Source organism: Microtus ochrogaster, unplaced genomic scaffold (assembly GCF_000317375.1).
Source record: "Microtus ochrogaster isolate Prairie Vole_2 unplaced genomic scaffold, MicOch1.0 UNK2, whole genome shotgun sequence".
NCBI lineage: Eukaryota > Metazoa > Chordata > Mammalia > Rodentia > Cricetidae > Microtus > Microtus ochrogaster.
The window spans coordinates 25,695,979-25,704,936 of NW_004949100.1; positions in this window are offsets into that span (position 1 = coordinate 25,695,979).

The window sequence follows — 8,958 nt, forward strand, 5'->3', positions numbered from 1 at the left end:
AAAAAAAAAAAAAAAAAAAGAAAAAAAAGAACAACCACCAGATTATAGGTACCCCTAAGGATATTCAGAAGTTAACCAAGATCCTATAGAAATGTCAAATTTGAAGAGATTTAAGGAAATTGTCATTTCATATGGTATTGATTCAACTTTTGTAAAATAGATGTTAAATTCATGGATCACTTGGAACAGAATTATTCCACAGGACTGGAAAGATTTAGTTACAGCAGTATTGAAAGCTGGTCCTCAGTTACAATGAAAAACGAGAGAGAAAGATGAAGCTAGGGTCATAGTACAATGAGGTAGGAATAAATGTTATGAAATTTCCCCAGGTAAAATTCTTGGTGAGTGACATGGGATTCTCCTCTCTCTGTTGTGAATTTATTACCATTGGTTAATAAAGAAGCTATGTTGGCCTATGACAGGGCAGAATAGAGCAAGTAGGTAAACTAAACTGAATGCAGGGAGAAAGAAGGTGGAGTCAGGCAGAAGTCATGTAGCTGCTGAAAGAGAAAGATGCCAAAACCTTACCAGTAAGCCACAGACTCATGCTGAGACACAGATTAATAGAAATAGGTTAATTTAAGAAATATGAGCTATCTGGAAATATGCCTAAGCCATTGGCCAAACAGTATTGTAATTAATATTGTTTCTGTGTCATTACTGGGGTCTGAGAGGCCAGAAAATGAAAGAGCAGTCTCCATTTACAGAATGATGCCCAATGTGGGGCAAGAATTTCCACATAAAGCCTGAGAAAGTTTTAAAAAAGGATTATAGACAGACAAAAATAAAGTTAAGTATGGCTTCTTGCAGGGAGCCGGACAAGATCACCATTACAAGATGGCGCTGACATCCTGTCTTGTTGGAAATAAACAACTCCATATTTGGCTAAGCCTTTGAGAGCTGCATGTGCGGTGGATAAGGGTCCTTCTATATTTATCTTTAAAAAGAAATCTAGAAAATGGAGAATGGTAAGAGATCTAAGAGCCATTAATAAGATGATTCAGCCAGTGGGCTCTTTACAGCCTGAAATTCCCTTGCCTACTCTATCACCTAAAGTAATTGATTTAAAAGACTTTTTAAAAAACTATATATTTACAAGAACAGGAGAAGGAAAATTTGCCTTTGCAATACCTACTTAAATTAATTTCCAGCCTGTTAAAAAAATCAATGGAAAATTCTTCAACATGGAATGCTAAAGCCCTATCTTGTATCAATATTTTATAAAACAGCCATTAGAAATAATTCATTATCAATTTCCTCAATCTATAATTTACCATTGTATGGATGATATCTTACAAGCCAAGGAAATGATAAGGAAATGAACTATTTCTTCTTTGTATAAACCAACTCTACTACCTGCAGAAAGTAACCCAAAGTTACTCAAATAAATAAAATTTGGCAAATAGATGTGTTTCACTTTTTAGAGTTTGGAAAATTAAAATATGTTCATCATATTATAGAAACATTCAGGATTTTAATGGATAACTGCTTTGATTTCTGAAAAGGCTGATTCTATAATTACACATTTATTAGAAGTTATCATCATTATTAAAACATTCCCTTTCTATTTAGACAAAAATAGGGAAATGTTATGTGATATTTTGATTGTATTCTGATGTTCCCATGACTGACAATAAAGTTTCTTTTGAATCAGAGGGCAGAGCTAGCTACTAGCAGACCAAAACTAATCATAGAGGTTTTGGAGTACTGAGTAGAGAGACAAGAAGTAGCAGGGTGGGACTTAGAGAGGGTCTCAGTATTTTGCTTGAGGAGCAAAAGAAAGAGGTGACTTCTTTTGTTGCTTCTCTGCCAGTTCTCTAATCATTTAAGTTCTTACCTCAATATCTGACTCCTGACTTTTTATTGATAAATAATAATTATATAATCAATTTTCATTATTATAGGAGAAGTAAACAAAGGACCCAGTGCTTTGAGAATAAACTGTACCTTATTGAGGGAGCATTATTTTACAGAACTACATGTAAGTCTTGGTTGTCTAGTGCTTACTGCCCTTTGATAGAACAGCAGAAGACTGCTTAGTTAGCCACATGCCACTATGGAAATAGAAAGAAATGCATTACTTTTATCCAAAGAAGCACTCATTTACAGTGTTCTTAGTGGCAAGATGGCTAGCTTTGGGTATTAGTATTTGTCTGAAGGTGTTGTCTTAGGAATAACTCAACTTTAGTCTTCTTTTGACCTAATCCCTAAATCACATTGTATCACCAATATATTTGAATTACATTTTTTCATGAACTTGAAAGTGCTTCTAAAATATCTTTGACTATTGGTCTGGCTGACTGAAACCCAGAAAGGAAAGTTTGATAAGAATCAGTTATTGTCTGAAATTCTGCTAGCATCAGAAAGGCGATGGGTTCAGCCTTTACTAGTGCTAGACACAAGTGTAGGGATAAACTAGGAGCAGGTAGGAGTGAGCAGTTATAAGTGGCATCTAAGCAGCAGGGAATACAGCCTGTCTGTATCTGAAGATACCTTTCCTTTATCCTTTGCTGCTGGAACCGAGGTAGTTTCCCTGGCTTTAAAAGAGACAACATTTAAGAGGAGAAAGCAAACTTTGTATGTGTATGTACACATCAGGTGGGGCTCTTTATCTGCACCAAAGAATGGATTTGAACTTGTTTCAACAACAACAACAAAATCTCCAATGTTATCTAGTAAAACATAAACATCAGAAAATAGTGTGGTCTCTTTAATTTTTAATTTCAGCAATCTTGGGAAAAGAATAATGATCAATAATGTGCATTCAGTGAGTGGAGGAGTTTGGTGGGATATAGCCAGGGTCTACTTAGCACAGAATGTCTCTGTTATGACATTTGTGAGAAAAGAATGACTGGAACATTCTGGTTTGAAACAGAGTCAATAGAAACAGTGAAAGAAAGGCACTAAAGAAAATGCTTAGTGAATTCCTTGGGAGTGAGTGGGGAGGAGAGACCATAAAAGGAAATACTTAGGTGTCATAGAAGATCAAGAAACATTTGTTGAGGAGGTTTTGTCCCTGGTTTTGGTTACACCACAGAACTCTCTGTCTCTCAAGTAATTGTCAGTTGGTCCAAATAAAAATGCAAGTACTACTCAGCCCATGCACAGGGAATTAGCTTTAGGAACCTCAGAAATGCCCAGATCTACAGATACTCAAGTCTCTTATACAAAACAACATTGGTTTATGTACAACCACACATGCTCCTATAGATTAAAAATCTTTAACTTATAATTCCTAGAACAATATAGTTGCTATGAAAATCAATGTAAAATAACTTTAAGTGTTTTGTACAGATTTAAATGTTCTTTGTTTCTTTTCTCCTTTGGAATACTCTCTATCTGAGTTTGTTTGAATCTACAGGTAGAGACCCCAAGCTGTACAACATGGGAGTCTGATAATGTTTACTGAAGGGCACACACATGGCTTCACTTTCTGTGTAACTTCCTATGACCTCATTTTTGGAACTTTTTTATTTTTGTTCTCCTTGAGATGTGCACTATTTGAGGGGCTACAGCCTGAGTAATAGTGGTCAAATCAGGATTTTTCAATTAAAGCTTCATTTGCCTGTGATAACAATCTCATAAATGACAGCTGGGATTCCTGTTGGCCACATTCCAGCTTTGCTAAAGCAATAAATGACAGGCCACAGAAGAAACACAATAAAATAAGAAAGAAACCTTGTGGTGATTAAATTTTATTTTCATTGTAAACTGCTGTGCAATCAAAGTCCAAAATTATTAAACTAGCATATTGGTGTTTATTCCTTTAATTCCTTTTATAGCATCAGTAATATACTGTGCTATGTTCATATCATCTATGAAGTCAGCTATATTATATACAAATAGCTAGCTGACTAAGAATCTTCCTTACTACTGTCTCTTAAAATAAGAGATGAATATTAATTTTCAATAACTAACAAGCTAGTTATACTAAATTTTAGCACATGATTGGAGACAAGCACTGTTTTTAGTTTATACAACAAAGCCTTCTACTTCCTCCCTTACCCCTCTTCTTTTACAATTTTATTAGTTTGTTTCTATATTGAAAGGATGCAATATATATAAAGGAGAAGTTGGACTCATCTACAGAAATATCTTGATCTTAAATTTTCCTGAAAAGCAGAACCTGGTTTGAAAATAATGTTTGGATCCAGTGGCAGGATGTGTTGAGTATTTTGTTTCAAAATTTTGATTGAAAATGAAGGACTTTATTAAATAATACATTTTCCTGGCACAGTCAAACACCTGGATTCAGATAGATTGAATTCAAGCCTTTAAAAAATTGTTTTGTGCTCTCTGTCAAAAATATTAAAGCAGTTCAGTAAGTGGGTTGCAGACACACAGTCTGTGTTGTGTTCTTTCAAACAAGTGGCCTCTGAACATATCTGACAGAAAAACACACAGTAGGAATCTCACATTTACTTTGTATTTTAGTTCCCCAAAAGTTGTATTTCCTAAAACTTGTTCCATCTAGTATTCAAAACGTCTTCTTAACATGTAGCTTGATAATTCCAGCACTCGGGAGGCATAGGCAGGCGGATCTCTGTGAGTTCGAGACCAGCCTGGTCTACAGAGCTAGTTCCAGGACAGGCTCCAAAGCCACAGAGAAACCCTGTCTAGAAAAACCAAAAAAAAAAAAAAAACCATGTAGCTTGAGAAGACCTTTTCAAGTACTCCATATCAGTTCCTATCAGTGCGTAGTACATCTTTAAAGGGCATTTTGTGTTATTTACAAAGTGTCTTTTTGTTTGTTGTTATTTTGGTTTTTCTAGTCAAGATTTCTCTGTGTATCTTTGGGTGTCCTACAACTCAATCTGTAGACCAGGTTGGCTTTGACTATATAGAGATCTGCCTGCTTTTGCCTAGGGAGTGCTGGGATTAAAGGTGTGTATCATCATGCCCATCTTACAGAAAGCTTTTGTGGTGACTTTAAAGGTGTCAATAACCAGGTTATCCCCTTTCAATATACGTTTTTAAGGAAATATTGATCAATTGGAAAAGAGAAATGTTAATTAGCTACACAACAAAAAGAATGTTCATCAAGATTAGTATTTTTTTTCATAGACTGAAGCTGTAACAAACACCACTAAATGATTATTTTAGGACAATATATACTATTAATTCAAAGTGAGCTAATAGAACTAAGTGAAATAGAACTAAATGAAGAAAGCAGATGACAAAATTTGATTCCATATTTTTGTTAGAAAACAAATCTTTATACACAAAAGAAGAGCAGAAAGGAAAAGGGGTATAGTTGAAGGTGAGGATAAGGAAAATGTAAAAATATATTCAGCAATGGTGAGCTGAATGGATATCTCACATAGTTTTATCTTTCTAATTACATGTATAAGCATATATTATGTTTATAATTAGAAAAGGATTGTTTTAAAAATATAATGGGTTTACTGACTTTTATGGCATGGTTATTAAATGTTTCCTGAAAACCCAGGTGGTAAAGGCTTTATTGGTCCCCAGCCTGGTACCATGGGATGTCCTGGAATCCTTAAGAATTGGAATCTAATGGGAGGTATTAGGGGATTGGGTATGGCTTTAGAGAGAACAGTGGAATCTTTTTCCTTCTTCCAGTCTATTGCCTTTTGGCCATGAAGTGGTTTTGTTTCATCCCCACTGTGATCTACTGCCTCTTCACAGGCTCTCAAGCTGGGATGGTAGTAGTGGTAGTGGTTTGTTATGGATTCGGATGCTCCAAATTGTGAACCACAGTAAATCTTTTCTCTTTATAACTTGAGTATCTCAGGATTATTTTTAAAAGTAGAGGTAGGGAGTTGACACTTGACATTTCCAGCAAGCTGTATATTGTAGGAGGAATTTCTCTGTGTCCTGACAGATGCTCCCAAATAACCACACAGAGACTTATTATTAATTATAATTGATTTATCAATAGCTCAGGCTTGTTACTAACTAGCTCTTACATTTGAAATTAACCCATATTTCTTATGTAAGTTCTGTCATGTGGCTTGGTGCCTTTTCTCAGTACAGCAAGTTGTTCTCTGATTCCTCCCCTTTTTCCTCATACTCTCTTTTTGTCTACAAATCTGGCCTAACCTCTACTTATCCAGCAATTTGCCAGTCAGTTTCTTTATTAACCCAACCAGAGTGGCATATATTCACACAGTGTAAAGGAATATTCCACAGTATTTTAAAATAACATTTATAGTAGTAGACCATGAAGGTTTCAGTGGGTTCTGTATTTTAAAATGAAATTGTGAAATAAACCAAGGTTTATTATCACTCAAGATAACATCTATGTTATTTTAACTATTTCAGGGAAAAGTAAATTAAAGAATAGAAGGGTACTGGTTGAAGCATGTAACTTAGTGTGCTGTGAGTGTGCCTGTCATTCCATCCTAAAGATTTTAGGATAAAAAAGGTAACAATATAATGCCTGATATCATCTCTCCAAAATAAACTGAGCAGAAAAACAAAAGCACCTTGAGGGGAAGGCCGTGGTAACAAGGCATAGAGGCTCAGGACTGGGGTAGTTTCTTGAAACTGCTAACTTTGTCAGAAAGGTTACAAAACTGATGTTTTTGTAAGGTTATCTTCTCACTTTGCTAAACAATGGAAGCACTATTTCATAAGGGTCAACATTGAAACCATTCATATTGTTTAAAATGAGATAAAGTTATTATGAATAGAATGGCTATCATATTTTACTAAGTTTCTAAACTGTGTTAAACCAATAGTGATAATTTTTAAGACAGATTTTTAAATTCAGCAAACTAGTATAAACTACTACTACTATATATACTATACTATAGTATAATCTACTATATTGAGGTCTGGTTGCTAACACCAAGTAACAAGTTTCAAGTCCTATACAGAAAGATTGAGGAGCTGAGCCTAGTCTTTCCCCCCATAACTGAAAGGAGGGATGATTGAACAATGTGAATTTTCGAAATGAGTGATCTGACGTAGAATTTATAACTGCTAGGTCAAATACTTTTTAAGTTTTACCTATTTATGTATAATCTGGGGTCATCATCCAGTAAGTCACTCAGAAGATCTAGCACAGGCCCAGGTGGTCTGTGGAGAGTTTTTGTATAGCAAGAAGAAACACTAGGACCTTTCAGAAAAGAGAATTTCAAACTCCCACAGGAGAAACCGTGGGGTTCAGAGGTCACATGCCAATTTTATTCTGTCTAGTAGCTTAGAATTAACCTAGCCCATAGTAGGTTTCAACTTTGCATGCATTCCTCCCAATCTTTCCTGTGCCCAATGAATCCCATGCTCACTGACTTTTATTATAGTGTATAGGTGTTTGTTTTTGTTTTTTGTTTTTTTTTTTTCAAGACAGGGGTTCGTTTTGTAGTCTTGACTACCCAGAACTCTCTCTGTGGAAAAGGTTGGCCTTGAACTCATAGAGATCTGCCCCTCCCAAATGCTGGGATTATAGGTGTGTGCCACCACCACAAGACTGTCATTTATTGATGGAGGAAGGTCATTGGTTAATTAAATAAAGAAGCTGCTTGCCCTGATAGGTTAAAACAGGAGGGAGGAGTAAACAGAGCAGAATGCTGGGAGGAAGAGGAAGTGAGGTCAGACTCCACAGCTCTGCTCTCGGGAGCAGATGCCTCAGAGAGACGCCATGCTCCCCGCTCCTGGGAAGATACACTCCCGGTAAGACCGGTGCTCACTAAGACCGGTGCTCACAGATTATTAGAGATGGGTTGATCGGGATATCAGAATTAGCCAGTAAGGGCTAGAGCTAAAGGGCCAAGAGGTGATTAAATGAACACAGTGTCCGTGTAATTATTTCGGGTAGAGCTAGCCATGTGGGCGGCCGGGTGCCGGGACGCAGCCCGCCGCTCCTATTTCTACAATTTATTATAGTAAAAGATGTGGAGAGCACTATCTTAGAGCTCTCTGGGGTTGGGTGAACAGAGAAGAATTTGCAGCAAACTTCAGCTGCTTTTGCATGCTGTCCAACAACATCCCATTTGAGAAAGAAAAGAGATCAAATGTTCTTCTTTCCAACGAGTTGAAAGTACACCATAGGCCAGAGCTCATGACTAGCTTCCTGCTTTGCTTGCTTAGACAATCATAGTGTCTTCTCCATTAGAATGTTTTTAAGAGTAGACAGAACCTGTGTAGTGGATTAAAGGGATGTGTCCTATAAATAGTCTTTGGAGATTCATCCAAACATACAAACCAAAGCTCCAACTTCTGGGGAGAAAAGAAAATCCCAGAAAACAGATAGACAGAAATAGACAGACAGACAGACAGACAGACAGACAGGAAAATCAGCAATGATATTAGAGCTGCAGCCTTTGCTGATTTGGGTTTTGGAAGACCTTTTATTATCACACATTTACTTATTTATTTAGTGTGTATGTGTCTGTGTGTCTATGGGAGCACAGAATATATACATAATGTCTCTGTGCAGGCTGAGTCCTGAAGATAGTGATGGCTCTTAACCATTGATGAATATCTTCAGGATTCTGAGGGACCTTTTCAACAAAGACTTTCAACTGACCCCAGCTCCAATTCTACCATCAACACAAAGCCAGGGTGAGTGAGATTGTAACACCCAATTTGGTGTTACCCTCTTGGTACAGTTTGTGTGCCACTGTACCCTATGTGAGCTGGGCAAGGACCTGGAGATTGAAAGAACACACAAAAGACCTGGGTCAATAGGCGGGAGAGCAGCTGAAAGCCCTTTATTCAACCTTAAGGAAATCCTTACACAACTAGCTGCTAGACAAGGAATTCCCCCCAGGCAGGTGGGAAATTGCCACACCCAAGATGGAGTAAACAATGCCCTACAGCGAGTCACCAGGCTGGGCAGAGGGAGCACAAAAACAAATAGAATGTTTTAGCTGGCTGACCAGAAACTGTCCTCAAGTAACCCGAGGAGCAGCAGGGTTACCCGTGCCCTACTTGAGATCTCTCTCTCTCTCTCTCTCTCTCTCTCTCTCTCTCTCTGTCTCTCTCTCT